Raw genomic sequence first — 13479 nt, forward strand, 5'->3', positions numbered from 1 at the left:
CTTCTCCTTTTATTCCTAAATCCTTTCGGTGATTATTTTGTTGGCTGTTGTTACGGTGTTGCCAAAGTGTAGAATTAATTTGGAATAATATGTTTCAAAATGCAATTAATGGGAATCAGAATACTTGGATTTTAAGTACAAATCTACCCCTATTAATAAGCTTTGACATATTGAAGGCTGCTCCTCAACTCCTCCTGCCTGGCCTTTCCTCCTTCCAAATAAATGAGGTGATATTACTAGCTTTTAGTAAGAAATGTAAGATATAATGTTTTTAGCTCTTTACTGAAACCTAGTAGATTTATGGTTCAATAGATCCGTTGTCTGTTTCAAAAAAGCACCTGTCACTCCTTGCATGCTCTTAAGCGAAAACATGGGTTTTAAATTTCTGTATCTTCCACATTATCAGGTCTTGATCCGAAATATCCAGAATCAAACAACAGGCATTAGTCAGTGGAATTTGTCTTACCAGATGTTATTGAGGCTTAGCTCTGGTACTTCCCTCTCTCTTTGTGCTTTAAGAGTCAGAGAAGGGTGTCTCCAGTCCATCATGGTCTCCAGTGGAAGTCTCTTACAGGGCTTTCAAGTCAGTTGTTTTTTCTCAGGAATCACTGACATATCTCATAACTCAGTCGAGAATACGATTTTAAAAGATTTTGTTCTTGTCAGTGATGCACAGAAAGTGATTGGAACCAAGAAAGCATATATTCTGATAAGGAACATCTAAAATTCATTGTAACTAGAAAAGGAGAATTAAATGGCCATGGAAATTTTAGTATAAATTTCAATATGTAGTATTATTTTCCTAGACTTCCATAACAGAGTCCCACAAAGTAGGTGGTTTGAGAGAACAAGCCTTACTGTCTCATAGCTCAGGAGAATAGAAATCCTAAATGAAGACATTAGCAGGGCCTCTTAGGCCATATGGAGAATACATCCTTGGGCCTTTGTAGCTTCTGGAGGTTTGTTTACTGGCAGTTTTGGGGGTTCATTGGCTAGCAGCTATAGCACTTCATCTACTGCCTCCATAGGCATATGACAGTCTCTCCTGCCTGTCATCTCTTGTTCTTATAAGAAATACCAGTTGTATTGGATTAGAGCACACCCTGTTGAGTGTACCATCATCCTAATTTGAATCCATCTGTAAAAATTCTGTTTTCACATAAAATCCAGTTAACCTAAACTGGGGTTAGTATCTCAACATACTTTTTTAGGGGGGCAGGGAGGTTGTGGGTGGACACAATTCAACCCTATAGCAATAGTATAATGCAATTATGCCCTTCAAATGACAACCAATCTTTATTATAAATAAATGCCTGCATGCAATGGTAAGACCAAGATGCAGGTATTAGTTCTATCCTATTCCAAGTTCTCTTATTCTCTTATTCATATTGCAGAAGCCTACAGTAATAGGAAAAACAGATCTGCCTTGCGTGATGTGAATAATCAATGAAGACTTTTCTCCTATACACCCATTTGTTACACTTTACAGATTTGAAACAAAAACACAGATTGCATGCTTATAAGTCCTACCACCTAGCGTTTGGTTTGAGCTGGAAGAGAAACTACATTCTATCATTTCACTAGTGAAGTGGTATTCAGCTAATCTAGAGTTCAGATTTCTCTTCTGTCTGCAAGTGACTCTAAGGAAACAGCAAACTCACCCATAGACACTACTTCTGCAGGTAACATCACCACCTTTTTGGGTCTAAGTTCTTAGGAGCAAAAGGAACAACTTAATCTCATTGTAGGAGCATTTGAATGGATGTGAGGATAAGAATATAACATCTTCTTCCTAGGAAGAATAACAAAGATTACGGATGTCCAACTGCCTCTTGGAAGAAGAAAGATGATCTTTGAAGGATCAGTACAGTTGAATGAAATGAGGAGATTAGCATATTGATGGCAAAGTGAATGTCTGCAGATGAAAGTGCATGACTGCTGGTCCCCCAGGATTGCTAATGCATACAGTGATTGCCAAGATGTTTATGGTCATGGAGTTGTAGAAATGTGTTAGGGGATGAAAGAGAACAGAATTCTTAGAATAAATACAGATTCATGTATTTAAAGTATACCATCCTTGGAGAGGATAATCTTTGAAAATGGTGAATCTAAAAGTCAAGGGAAGTAAATATTACTTCTCCCTCAAATTCTGTTAATGGTAGTACCAAATCTCTTTACAACTAATGTTAGCATAAATTGTCTCATCCTCAGGGTTTACCCAGGAAGACTGTCCACTCATTTCAGTGTTTCAGCATAGAAGAGGAAAAACAAATTAGAGTGGACAAATGAGTCACAGCAAAACAGAAATTGGAATCTGTGAATTCTATGGAATCTGCCCTTGAATAGAAGGGCTACTATGATGTCTGAAGGATATTTTTTATAAGTCATCAAAGTCAAAGTATGTGCTTTAGGGACTGAGGATGTGTTTATTTTTAGTAGCCCCAGGAGTGTCCTGCTCCGTACAACTCATTAGCCTCAGTTGAAATAGTCAGAGTTTGGTTCCCCAGAGGCAGCCAAAGAAGAAGGCTCTGGAGAGGTGACATCAACAGGTAGTCTATGTCTTCCTGCCAAATTGATTGGAGTGAAACTATCTTAACTTCCATTTACCAATCCTATTTAATAGTATTAGAATATTTTTTGCTAGTCTCAAATTCCTTTTTAATATTGAGATACAATTGTCATCATATAACATTGTGTTAGTTTTAATCATACAATGTAAGGATTCAATTCTTGTATATATTGTGAAGTGATCAACACTGTAAGTCTAGTTACCATTTATGCTGCACATTCTTCCCATTATTTTCTTGTGAGGAGAACTTTTAGGATCTATTGTCTCAGCAATCTTCAAACATACAATATAGTGTTATTAAGTATAGTTCCCACGCTGTAAGTTACATCCCCTGGGCCAGTCTCTAGATTTTCCATCCTTATTTTCAGAACTGTCATCTTTTCCTACTTGAAAAAGGACATTTCTATGCCTTTCCCCTCTCCTGTTAGTCATATCCTTTCTTTGTTAAAGCACACCTTTAATATGTAAAGCTGTGTTTATTTTATGGACCCTGTAGGTGTGGGAACAACACGATACACTGGAAATCAACTCTATTGAAACTTCCAACTTTTTTGAGAACTTATTACTCAGTTATCTTTAATCTGTTCTTTCTTCAGCTTTTTATAGCCCATTATCTGTTTGTTCATAGTCTAAATATACACTCCTTTCTCTTATCAGAAAAATAAAGTTAGAATGAGACTCTCCTTCTGCCCCAGTGTTTTCTAGATATCCTCTTTGTTAATTTCATCTTTTTGACTATTCATGTTCTTTCTTCTCCCATCAACACTTCCAAATGCTCTTTTGACATCTTCCCCTACCACTCTGGTGAGGCTGCTTTCTGTCTTTCGATCAGCTTTTCTCTGTTTTCTATTATTTCCTGGGTTATTGATTCTCAGTTCTTTCTTCTTTCTCTTTGGGCACAAACTTCAATGTTCCAATTTCCCAAGATTCCATCCTTGGCTCTTCTCTCTCCAGTGAGATACTTTGTCATTTCTTGGTATGAATTGCCATCTATCTATCAGGTAAATCTCTAAACCACATCCATAATTTAGACCCTTCTTGAGTTCCATACTAAAAGCAAATGGAATCTTGGCTACGTATGAGGATTATTTGTGAACTCTAAAATTTCCATGGTTTTACAACCTGATGTATCATATTCTAAAAGCAGCTGCTGTTTTGCATGTCAGACTTTCAGAATCTCAATACCAAACCCTCAACAACCTCAGTAAGACTCCCTGAATTATTCCTGATTCTTCCCTCTGTTTTTGTTCAACCACTGAACCTATGCCTTGCTGATTCTCTCTGACATAGTTTTAGAATAGATTCACTGTGCAGTGCACATTTTCTATTTGTTATCAAGGTTTACTTAAGCTCTTTTTACCCTTGTCTAACCCATTAAAATAATCTCCTAAGAGTTCCTCCAACCACACCAACCCTAAGCTTCTATAGCATTATCTGAATTATTTTTTCTAAAACTGACAAAACCACGTCATTGCTTTCTAAAAATAGTCTTGGTAACCACTGTCTACAAGATTAAATAAAAAGCACACCTTCAATATATAAAGCTGTGTTTATTCCATGGACCCTGTATGTGTGAGAACAACACTGGAGCAAACATTCCATTACGCATTTATTATTCTACTATTTTGCTTCATTTGAAAGGTATTATCTTATTCTATTTTCCCATACACCATATTCCATTACTAATTCAAGATTTCGCTCAAAGATTATAGTCCTTTTTTAAATTTTATTTTTGAATTAGTGGTTTTTATTATGCAAAAAATTTCACATACCCAGTATATAAATTTTTGTTATAATAGTTCTTAAACATGGGGACTACATTCACTCTTTGTTAATAAAAACTTCATTTTCAGGTGTCCCAATGCAATCCTTTCTGCCCCCTCAACTTTATTGAGGTACAGTTGACAAATAAAACTAAGATTTTTTTTAAAAACTAAGATTTTTAAAGTGTTCAACATGATGTTATACATATACCTTATGAAAGGATTTCCCCAAGGAGTTAACACATCTGTCATCTCGCATATTTCTCTTTGTGTGTGTGTGAACATTTAAGTTCTGTTCTCTTAACAAATTTCAATTATACAATAGTGTTATTAATTATAGTCACTGTGCTATATGTTAGATACTCAGAACTTACTCACATAATAACAGAAAGTTTGTACCCTTTTACCAAATTCTCTTCATTTCCACCTCACTCCCCACTAGCAATTCTCCAATCCCTGGCAAACCCTTTTTTACTCTGTTTTTATGAATTGTACTCCCCCCTGGCCACCTGTGAGGGATACCATGCAGTATTTGCCTTTCTTGGTCTGGCTTATTTCTCTTAGCATAACATCCTCCAGGTATACCCATGTTGTCATAAATGTCATAAAAAGGATTCCCTCCTTTTTAAAGGCTGAATAATATTCCATTGTATGTATATACCACAATTTCTGTTTTTAAAATGGTTTATTTATTTATTTTAGAGGGGAGAGGGGCAGAAGAAGAGGGATAAAGGAATATCAAACAGACTCCTCACCAAGTAGGGAGCCCAACACAGAGCTCAATCTCACAGTCTTGAGATCATGACATGAGCTGAAACCAAGAGTCAGATGCTTAACTCACAAGCCACCCAGGCGCCCTATACCACAATTTTTTTATGCATTCATCCATTGGTGAACACTTAGATTGTTTCCATACCTTGGGACTGTGAATAATACTACCATGAACATGGGAGTACAGATATCTCTTTGAAATAATGAGTCAATTCCTTTGGATAAATACCCAGAAGTGGGATTTCTAGATCATAAAGTAGTTATATTTTTAATTTTTTGAGGAACTTCCATACTGTTTCCCATAGTGTCTGTACCAATTTATGTTCCCACCAACAGGGCACAAGGGTTTCCTTTCTCCACATCCTGGTCACTAGTTACTGTCTCTTGTCTTTTTGAGAATAGCCATTCTAACAGGTATGTCCATTGATGCATGAATAGATAAAGAAGCTGTGGTATGCATATATAATGGGATATTATTTAGCCATAAGAAAGGAAATTTTGCCATCTACAACACCATGGATAAACTTTAAAGGTATTTTGCTAAGTGGAAAAAGACAGGGAAAGACAGGCAAATACTGTATGATCTCACTTATATGAAGAACTTAAAAACAAACAAAAATGAGCTCATAGATATGGAAAACAGATTTAACAGATTGGTGGTTGCCAGGTGGGGAGGGTAGGGGGTGGGTGAAAGGGATCAAAAGATACAAACTTCCAGTTATAAAATAAATGTCACAAGCGTCTAATGTACAGCAGGATGACAATAGTTTATAATACTTTATTGGATATTTCGAAGTTGCTAAGAGAATAAATGTTAAAATTTCTCATCACAAAAATAATTTATTAACTATATATATGTTAACTAGATTTAATGTGATGATCATTTCACAATATATACAAACATCAAATCATTTTTGTACACCTAAAACTAATACAATGTTATGCCAATTATATCTCAATAAAAAAACCAAGACAATTATTTTTAAAAAGCTATCAGAGACAGAGAAAATTATAAAAGCACTCTGAGAGAAAGAGCAATTCTCAAGTTTTCCCAGACCACAGCATGGATATTGGTTGCAGATATACACATTGGCACTCTTGAAGTTATAAATTTTCAGGATAAAGCCTTTTCCTCACCTACCACCCACCACTCTGTTATTCTTCAAAGTCAAGAGGAGCAAGTTTCTTTTCTGTCTTCTGCAATATGGATGCATTTCTTATGCACCCTTACCCCAAGGTGGTAGGCTTTTGAGGCCCCAGCTCTGTGTGATGGTTTCTTGTCATAATTCCCCTACCTTTGTGGGCCAAGTAGGTATAGAGGGATTTCTAGAAGGAGATACATGTCATATTACTTACACATTACATGATCATTTTCTTTTTTTTTTTTTTAAGATTTTATTTAATTAATCATGAGAGACACACAGAGAGAGGCAGAGAGAAGCAGGCTCCATGCAGGGAGCCCGACATGGGACTCGATCCTGGGTATCCAGGATCAAGCCCTGGGCTGAAGGTGGCCCTAAACTGCTGAGCCACCCGGGCTGCCCTGGAATCAACTTTTAGCATGGAATTCGGATTTGTGTGTTGTTGGCCTAAGAGGGAAAAATGAAGCAATGTGAACTGTCTGGTGGGAGTGACTGTGGACAGGGAAGTAAGGGTCTCCAGTGACAGAAACCCCTTCTTAATTGAAAGGTAAAGTTGTCTTTATCTGGTTTTACTCCAGGAAATGTCTCCTTTGGCATTTTTTTAAATGACCTTTACTATTTTTCTGCATGGATACAAAAGGATGCTACTTAATGTGGTATCTAGCCCATAATCCTACTTAATATACTTTTTAAGAAAATTGATATAAATGAACATCCCCAGTAAAAAGAAAACAAAACAATACAATTATTTGGTTAACTTTTATTTTATGCTTGCTCCAAAGCTATGTCTAGCACTGACTACTTGAAATTTTTAATTCACAAAGTACCTATTTAAAGGGCTCCCTAGGATAAGACCCTTATTCTTAAGCTGAATCAGAGTGAGAAGACACTTTTGAATTTCTTTCTTTTTTAAAAAAGATATTTATTTATTTATTTATTTATTTATTTATTTATTTATTTATTTATTTTAGAGAGAGAGAGAGAGTGCTAGTGAGGTGAAGGAGTGGAAGCAGAGAGAGAGGGAGAATCTCAACCAGACACCAGGCTGAGCATGGATCCTGGCCCAGGGGCTCGATCTCAGAGCCCTGAGATCATGACCTGAGCTGAAACCGAGAGTTGAATGCTCAACCAACAGTGCCACCCAGGTGCCCCTTGAATTTATTTCTAAGGAAAAATTAGTCACTTATAACTTTGTAAAACCTTCCTAAGCCTTGTGTGTGTATAAAGATCTAAACGTGTGGTGGCACATACATGGTTTCCATATTTGTTTTTATCATTGTGACTTTTAATAAGCCTTTCAATAAAATTTGGATTTAAAAAGTGTGGACATTTATACTCATTCTGATAATTCAGACTCTTATGTTAAAATCTTAGCTCTACTATATTTCTCAGCCATAAAAAAGAATGAGAACTTTTTAAAAAATATTTTTAAATGTAAGTATAAAAAATATATATATAAAAAAATAAATAAATGTAAGTATAGTTGACACATGATGTTATATTAGTTTCAGATGTACAACAGTGATTCAATTTATCTGCACATTATGCTATGCTCACCACAAGTGTAGCTACCATCTGTCACCATACAACGTTATTACAATATCATTGACTACATTCCCTATGCTGTACCTTTCATTCTTGTGACTTAAAAAAGAATGAGAAGTTGCCATTTACAGCAACATGGATGGACCTTCGAGGGTATCATGCTAAGTAAAATAAATCAGTCATAGAGAGACAAATACCATATGATTTCACATTAATGTGGAATCTAAAAGACAAAACAAATGAATGAACAAACTAGAAACAGACTTATAAATACAGACAACTAGTGGTTACCACAGGGGAAGAGGGTGGGAGCATGGGCCAAATAGGTGAAGGGGATTAAGAGATACAAACTTCCAGTCATAAAATAAATAAGTCACAAAAATGGGAAGTACAGCATAGGGAATATAATTAGCAATATTATAATAATGTTGTATGGTGACTATACTTATGGTGAAAGCATTGAGTAATGTATAGAATTGTTGAATCCTAATGTTTTACACCTGAAATTAATACAACATTGTATGCCAGCTATACTTCATAATATAATAATAAAAATATGTCACATAACAATAAAAAATTTTGGCTCCATTATTCATGTGTCTGTTTGATTATAAATATGTTTCACCATGCCTCAGTTTCCTAATCTGTCAAATGGAAGGAACTGGAATGGATTATTTGTTTTCAAACTTAAATCCATGTTAAAACAAGACAGTTTTCAACACAAATATTTCTAGACTTACTAAAATGAGAGCTTCAGTGACTGAGCCTTGAGAATCTGTATTTAAATCAAACAAAATATCTGTCAGTGAAACAAAGCTGAGTTCAAATAATTTAAATATCAGGGGCTGTGTTTAGGGTAATGGTGTTATCTTCTCCAGACAGTGAAATTTAAAGCTATTAGAATACAAAAAGTATTGTATTTTGGCACTACATTGGCCTAATTCTGTGATAAAAATGATAATTACACAAAGTACCAATGAGAGGAAAGATCCTTATACAATTTTATTTGGGTATAACTTAAGCCAGTCCACTGTCAGCCCACAGTACTAAAGCATTGATTCATAGTTTTGTTGAATTTTAATTAGATGTGACCACTTGGAAAGGAGGAGGAAAAATGATTTGAAGGGTAGACATAAGATATTATGCAAATTAAAATTTATGTCCAACCTAGTTTATCATCAGCATCATATTGGAGCTTTATAATATATATTCCCAAACTCCATCTCTGGAAATTTTTATTGGGTAGGTTGAGGGTTTGTTTTTTATTTAATTTTATTTAAATTCAATTAACCAATGTATTACTATACTTAGTTTCAGATGTAGTGTTCAGTAACTTATCATTTGCATATAACACTCAATGAGGTTGGAAGGTTTAAACGAACTCTAGAATTATACTTCAAGCATTATTTATTTCTGGTAACTAAGTAAAAGAAGGAGACTTAGAAAAAGTCATGGTCAGCTCACTTTCTGGACATGAGCCTCCTCAGGGTACCCTTTACATCCTTGTTTCTCAGTGTGTAGATGACAGGGTTCAACATGGGGGTGACCAAGTTGTAGAAGAGGGTAAGGAATTTCTGAGAAATTTCTTTGGTTCTGAGAAGAATTATTTTCTGGCTGCATATACATATAGATAATATTCCCATAAAACAAGATCACAGTGAAGTGGGACCCACATGTGTTGAAAGTTTTCCTTCTTCCTGTAGCTGACTTCATGCTCAGCACCACCAGGCCAATGTAGCCATAGAAGACCAGGATGAGTGCCAGGGGCTGCAGGACAATCATTACTGATAAGATGAAAACAGTGCTTTCCACAGCCACGGTGTCCACACAGGCAATTTCACATAGGAAATGTTTCACCTTACTATCTCCCACATCGTGGCCACTGGAGACATCACCAGGGAGTTGAGGAGCCTGACACCCCAGGCCACAGACACCAGCTTCCAACAGAGCTGAGGATGCACAATGATGGAATAGTGAAGGGGCTTACAGATTGCGTGAAGTGATCATAAGCCATGACTGCCAGGAGGACACATTCTGTGCCACCCAGCCCCAGGAACATGAATAACTGGATGGCACAACCAGTGTAACTGATGGTCTTGTCTGGGCCACCCAAGTTGAAGAGCAGCTGGGGGATGGAACTGGTGGTAAAGTAGAGGTCTAGGAAGGACAATTTGGTAAGGAATAACTTAATGGGTGTGTGGAGGCAGGGGTCCAGGTGGGACACCAAGATTATGACTATGTTGCCCACCAAAGTCAGAAGGTAGAAGAGCAGCACAAAGACAAAAAAGGTCTACTCTAGCTGGGGTCTGTCTGAGAAACCCAAAAAATGAACTGTTCCTGGCAGCTCTGGTTGGTCATGACAGTGGACCATTAGTACAGGCCTATAAGGAAGCAGATAGGAGCACAATACACCCTTAGTGAAGTAGGCTAAGGGAATGAGACCAGAGAAATAACAAGTACAAATAATTACATAGAATTTCAATATTCTGTACAGATAGGGATTGTATATTTTAAGAACAATCTTTTATTGACTTCATTTGTTTCTTTTTGGACTCCAAAAAGAGTAGGGGTCATTGTAGAATTTTTGGAAAATACAGACATCTATAAAAGATAGGAAAAGATTACCTATACTTCGGAAACAACCACTATTGCAATATTGATTTATTTCTTTTCAATATTTTCTTGAACACAACCTAAATCACAGCATGTTTATAAATTTTATATTCTGGTTATCTTTCACTCAATTTTATATTGTGAAAATTTGCCTTGGTTTTAAAATTTTACAAAAAATAATCATGAATGTATGCATAATATTCCTATAGCTGTAAGATATTCTACACATTTCTCTGTAGGTAGTCATTAAGGATATTTCCAATATTGTAAGGTCTTGAGAGAGATTTTGTTTTACTGCACTCTAGCATGTTCTTCCTTAAATCTTTGGCAATCGTTTGATCCCCCCAAATCTGAAGTTGGTAGCCATGGAATTGATTCAATTTTTTTTCCTTTGTCTTATTCAATTTTTTATGCTTATTAAGCTTTTCACATTTGGGAAAACATTTCTCTGTCACTGAGCTACGTTGTCACAAATCATAGAAAAGTCTTCCAACACAACTCAGAAACGACCTTTTGTATATCATTGAAAACAGGAGTAAAGGCTGATTTTCTTTTCTTTTCTTTTCTTTTTTTTTAAGATTTATATACTTGAGAGAGAAAGTGTGAGTGTGATAGGGAGAACAGAGGGAGAAGGAAATAGAAACTCCACTTAGTGAGGAGGCTGATGTGGGGCTTGATCTCATGATTCTGAGATCATGACCTGAGCCAAAATCAAGAGTTGGATGCATAATGGACTGGGGCACCCAGGTGCTCCATGGTGGATTTTCTTTTATTCATTTAAATCCAAAGCACATTTTTCCATTTGCCTTCAACAGCTGTACCTATAACAACATATAACTTCTTTTATAAATGATGAGATCCCTACTTCTACTTTATCCTCTTCATGTCCTTGTTTTCCTCACCTACAAATATATTCATGTATTTCATAAAGTTTTGATGTTATGAAAGACACAATTATGTAAAATTTTCAAAGAATATTGTGTTTTAACAATTTCTTCCTTTTTATGAATGATGTTCATAATTATATTTTTAATTGGATATAACTGAGGCAGACTTCTAGTTATTAATCACATCAAATTCTAAAATGCCATAAATTAGAAAACGACTAATCACTTATTATAAATATAAAACTTACCTTTATATAAAAATAAAATTATATGATAAAATTATAAATGACATAAATACAAAATGATATAATTCTATTTATATCCTTCAGAAATTTATATATGTACTTATTTATATGATTTAGAAATTTTAATAGATTGACAGAGAATGCTATCATGTTGCTTTAAAAAAAGTATGTTTTTACTATAAGAGGCGGGCACTTGCGATGCGGGAAGCTCACTGCAAACCAAGGTCCGATCTTCATAAAGGGCTAGAGCACCGCAGCCGTCCAGTGCATTTGGGAAAAGCCAGTTGGTTAAACAGGCGGGCTCAAGAGCTCCCTTTACCCTAGAGCCTGGCTCTGAATGGAGGTGGCTGTGCCCTGTTCCCTTCAGGAGAGGCAGCCCCCGGGAGCACGGAGCCCGGGAGCACCGATCCCGTGGCACAAGGCCCGGGATTCTAGGGTGCCCAAGCAGACAAAGCCGGGGATCCTCCGTGCCCCCTGGGACAGGCGGAAGCAGGGAGGGCACAGAGCACCAAGAACTCTCCTGCCGCTGGGCTCCCCCAAGCTGTGAAGATCAGTGGACCCACGTGGGTCTGGGAACATCTAGGCCAGTGTGGACTGGGAGACTACAGTTAGTTATTCAAGGGAGCTCCACTCCAGAGCTGGAAATCTGGCGGGTACCATTGTTGTTTATTCTCTTTGTTTCTCTGTGTGCCTAGGAGAGGCGGGGCCCCCAGGGGGGATAAACAGCTCACAGGATAAACAGCTCACACTGAACCCTGGCCCCTGGCAAGGGACAGTACAATTCCCCGCCTCTCCCCACCCCCCACCCCCCACAGCCCTGAGAATCAGCACAGCAGTCCCCTCCCCAAGATGACCAGCTGGAAGAACAGGGGAAGAGCAAGTTCACTGACCAAGCAGCACTTGGAAAGCTCCAGGACTGAGAGAAAATACAGAACTAGAGGGTCCTTTTTTTTCTTTTTCTTTTTTCCATTATGACTTACTTGTTTTTATATCAGACTAAAAATTTCCATTATTTTTTCTCCTTTCCCATCCTACAATATTCTACCAGCTCTTCATTTTTAAGTTTTTTCCTTTTTGACTTTCATATTTCTACAATTACATGTCTTAGATATATTTTCCACTTCTGGATTCCCTTCAACGGATTCAATTTAATTTTGGTAGATGTACGAGATATGGGTTTTTGGTTTTTATGTTTTGTTTTTCCTGCCTCATTTTGTTTTACAACGGTGGAAGTTAGTACCTTCTAAAACACGACCAACATACACCCAGAACCAAGTGGAATACTGTGCTGGTTCATTCTGTGAGATTATATTCTTTCTTCCTTTCCATTCTGCCTGCCTCTTTTATCTTGTTTATGTTTTGGTGGTCAATGTTGGGGCCTTCTATAAGTATTGCTGGTTTATATAAATTTGGGACTGAGCATCTTCTAACATACAGAATAAAATACACTCAGAACCAAGAGGATCACCCTCTAGGACCCCTCAGGGAGACCACATTCTCTCTCCACTACCACTTCTTCACCACCACCATCATCCCCCTTTTTTCTCTTTTTCCTCTTTTCTTTACTTTTTTCCCCTCTTTTTCTTTTTTCTTCTTGGTTTTTTGCTTTTTATTTTTACTACTTTGTTTTAAAATTTGTTTTTCATTCTAGTGGCCCTTTTGTTTTATTTTGTTCTGTTCTTCTTTTTCTTTTTCTTTTTTTTTCTTTTATTTTCTGATTTCTGACCTCTTCAAAATCATCTAGGGTGTATTTTACTTAGGTCATGGTTGGTACTTTTGTCTCAGCCTGCTCATACAGCCACTCTGCACTGGACAAAATGACTAGAAGGAAGAATTCACCACAAAAGGAAGAACCAGAAACAGTACTCTCTGCCACAGAGTTGCAGAATTTGTATTTCAATACAATGTCAGAAATTAAAGCTACTGGTGGCTTTGGAAAAAAGC

General features: G+C 36.7%; 1 protein-coding gene and 1 pseudogene across 1 annotated transcript in view; one reads left to right on the plus strand and one right to left on the minus strand.

Annotated features, from left to right (window-relative positions):
• Window positions 1-13479, plus strand: part of H1-5 (H1.5 linker histone, cluster member) — a 291143-nt gene that overhangs the window by 100760 nt on the left and 176904 nt on the right. The window lies entirely within an intron of this gene.
• Window positions 9251-10148, minus strand: LOC112910296 (olfactory receptor 2W3-like; annotated as a pseudogene).

This window comes from Vulpes vulpes, chromosome 12 (assembly GCF_048418805.1).
Source record: "Vulpes vulpes isolate BD-2025 chromosome 12, VulVul3, whole genome shotgun sequence".
Lineage (NCBI taxonomy): Eukaryota > Metazoa > Chordata > Mammalia > Carnivora > Canidae > Vulpes > Vulpes vulpes.